General features: G+C 38.8%; 1 long non-coding RNA gene across 1 annotated transcript; it reads left to right on the top strand.

Annotated features, from left to right (window-relative positions):
- Positions 1 to 389: 389 nt before the first annotated feature.
- LOC134156815 (uncharacterized) lies at positions 390 to 3,267 on the top strand. Its single transcript, XR_009962077.1, has 3 exons — positions 390 to 461; positions 2,625 to 2,847; positions 3,181 to 3,267. It is a non-coding gene; the product is annotated as an uncharacterized LOC134156815 (long non-coding RNA).
- Positions 3,268 to 3,611: the final 344 nt, after the last annotated feature.

The raw sequence follows: 3,611 nt of genomic DNA, 5'->3' as shown, positions 1-3,611 counted from the left end.
AGCCAAAAATGAGTTATTGTAAGATGACTTACCAGGACAGAGAGCAGACATAACAATGTTGGCTAAAACATAGCAAAAAACATCCGTCGTTCTGGGAGGGAAGATCTGAGGGATCTGGTAAATGCTAATAGAGGGCCTTGTTCTGGTAATGAGCAATAGACATAGCAATGGTCTCTTCCCAAAGTTCACCTCAGAGGAGAGGTAGAGAAGTACATTCAGAAGTAGATTGAACCTAGCAAGAGTTGAGTTTAAAAAGTCCATACAAACTGCAACACAGCAGGTTATGCCTGGTAAAGGGCTGTCATCTCTGATGCTTTCCTATCTGTTCATGACCTAAGGAAAGGGTTTTAAAACCTTGATGACCCTAAGCTCAAACTCCATTCTCTGTTATTTTGCTGTGAACACAAAGCATGCCAGGACTTTGATTCAGGGATGGTTTCCCCACATTGTGCTGCAGTTGGGTAAAATTGGTAAACATTTTCTGTGGAAGCAGAAAGCAGAACCAAAAGCTGTGCCTACTAACCACAAGCTTTGCTGTCATTTGTCATGTCCTACATGTGCAATTTCTCTGCTCATGAACCTCACTTGTCTTTCCTGCAGGGGAACACACCTTCCACAATAGGGATAGCAGTTAATCTTCTCTTATTGCAGAGTAGAACACAGTAAGAGGTAGTAAATTTTAAATGCCACATATTGAAAAGAACCTACAGGTCATATCTTCCCTCTTCTCAGAGCATTATATCCACTGTGAGGATGTACAAAAAGTGGTCGACAGGTCTTTCTCCTTCCAAGCTTGAAAAATTTTTATATCCCTGTTGCTAAAACTACCACACTTTGTGTTGAACTCAATGCTCTCTGCACATGCCAGGCACTCAGAGGACACCTAGCACACCAGGACTTCAGCGTTATGACTGATTTGTCATTACTAAATAGACTTCAAATGAGGCTACTTTTATTCTCAGCCCATCTAAGTACGGTGGTGCCTTCGAACACATTTAAATGATCTTCGTCTATTCTTTCCTAGTCAAAGCCATGGCATCCATGTCCTCTCAGGCACCTAGGCTGAATTTTCATGGACACTCCTCGAACAAAGACACCTAATTTAAGCTTGAGTTACATTTTAGGTTCCTAAGTGCTTTATTGGATGTCAACCAGACCGAGAAACTTGCCCAAGGTCACACAGAAAGTCTATGGCAGACAAGGAAACTGATCTGGGGTCTCAGGTCTAGGACTAGCACTGCAGCACTAGGAACATCTTTCCTCTTTCGGCTGCTCCTATTGAATCTAAAATGACAGAAAAGACCAGAAAAGTTAATGACAGGAACGAACATGCTGTGGAATCAATTAGTTTCATCTACAAGATTCTGAAATATGATCTATACTTACGTTTATCCATTTATTACATTCTTACCCTCTGCAGATGATTGCACAAATGCCAGATCCATCTATTTATAAAGCAGCGAAACATTCAAGTGTTCTCTAATGTACCACTTCCAAGTGCAAGCAGTATGTACTGACCAGCTTTCATAACTATCTTGGCAATGATTTGTACACCTGTTAGGATTTCAATTTATCAAAGACAGACATATTCGTATTTCTGTCTATGACTGCATGTGCATGAAGTAGGAAAGGATGTTAAAACAATACTACTGATTTAAGAGCAGCCAGGAGTTAAGATTTATTGCTCTGTCCTTAGCTCACCCATGCTCTGCACAGCTCTCATATATGCACAGAAACAGCTCATGAACATAACTGATATGTGAAAGAAAAAGAGTCTAAGGCAAAGACTGAGAGTTAAATCCAACAGCAAAAACACCAATTGAGTTCACAGGGCTCTGGAATGGCTGTGTTGAAATCAACCAACCTTTATCAAATGTCAGAAAGAAGTCTGAATTGCACCTACCATTGTCTAGACGACATGGTTTTCGGATTTGGAATGTTTGATTTTCCTGTGATTAATGAAGGAGATTATAACAGGCTTTCCCATTTGAAGACTGTTAATATTCTTCTCACATTATAATGGCCCCAAAGGATCTCGGGGAGCGTACAGGCACTCCCACTGATTCCCTGTCGTTTGCCGCACAATCGGAGCAATTTCAATAGACCGGTTTCTTTCAGACTCATTACACACATAAGTGGTACGCCCCCATTATCAGCAGAGCATTGAAGTGCTAGCTGGTAATGACTCCTTAGGAAGTAGACTGTATATCAACCTTCAGCAGAGTGTGTTTTATAGACCAGGTATAAATTCCATAGGAAATGCTGACAGACCCTTGACTAAAACAGTACCTAGCAGCACCGTCACCCTGCAGTGACAGGAAAGAGTTAGACACTGCCCTGCCCTCATTTCACAGCACGACTGAGGTTAATCAAACTGCATCCTTGAAAATGCATATGAGTTTCTACCCCTGCATTTCCTAGCAGACTAACTAACTTACCATCCCATCAAAAAAAAAGTTGGTCACCCACAGGATGTTTCATTTGAGGACATTCAACCTCATTTTATCATGATAACTGCAATCACCACCTCTAAGGTGATTCCAAGGTGGGAATGCTTCATTGAGGAATATTTACCCTTTACCCTTGCTATCAGTAATATTATTAATAATTTTCTGCATTTTCAGATACCTCACAACCCATCTATTGCCCTTTGAAGGTACCACCCTAAGGTGTAGAGGTTTGCTATAGCATAGTCAGTGCAAACATGAGTAAGTTGAATTTTGTGAAAATAACAGCACTTCATGGATTACCAGGGACTGAGGAATGGGAAAGGATCAAAATAAATAATTAACAACAGAGAACTGCAATGCAAAAGTGTTTTAGATATGCTAGACAATAACATAATATGTAAGTATACTTTTTTTATGAGAGTTTAGTATTGATCATTGTGCTAATGAGTTTCTGAATCACTCAGACATATTGTTCTAATATTAATTAGTTGTATTTTATAACTGAATCTGCAAGACAAAATAACATCATTTATGACAAGTAAACAGGCAACACTCATTGTAATAGCATCTTGTCAGTTTTTAAATTAAGAATACAATTATTAGCTGACAAAACTTGAATTTTATAAACAACACAGTGGGAACAAGTATGACGTCCCTCTTTGAGACTTCTTTATATCCATGAAAGCCATCTAATTGCAGTTACTTACAACTTTAAAAATTTACTTTGCAGGATAGAGACAATCTTCTTCCTGGAAAGACTGCAAAACCTGTACAGTTATTGTTGATCAGCACAATGAAAACTATGCTCTCACCTTCTAATAAAAGTACTTCAGTAATACTTGATCAGATGAATGACCTGAACACTTTTGTTGTTCCAGGAATGGATTCTAGGTACTGGATACTGCTGTGCACGGTTTATAGAACATACTTACATTTTAAGTACATTAAATTTTCACGAACATGCCCCAATATGGACATAAAACTTAAATTAACTTGCATGTAACGGCATGCTGTTAGTAAGACTAATACAGAGAAAATTAATAAGCTTCTAGTATCTTCAAAATACAATTATTGCATACTGCAGGTATTGTATTTCTAAATAGGTTCTTAACAGCCCCTGGTTGTAAGTCAGCTGTTTAACAGGGAGATCAGAAAGAAATA

Source organism: Pezoporus occidentalis, unplaced genomic scaffold (genome assembly GCF_034315485.1).
Source record: "Pezoporus occidentalis ecotype Australia unplaced genomic scaffold, CSIRO_AGI_Poc_V1 ctg90, whole genome shotgun sequence".
In the NCBI taxonomy this organism is placed as follows: domain Eukaryota; kingdom Metazoa; phylum Chordata; class Aves; order Psittaciformes; family Psittacidae; genus Pezoporus; species Pezoporus occidentalis.
The sequence above is the reverse complement of the archived record's forward strand: the minus strand, read 5'-3'. Positions and strand labels throughout refer to the sequence as shown.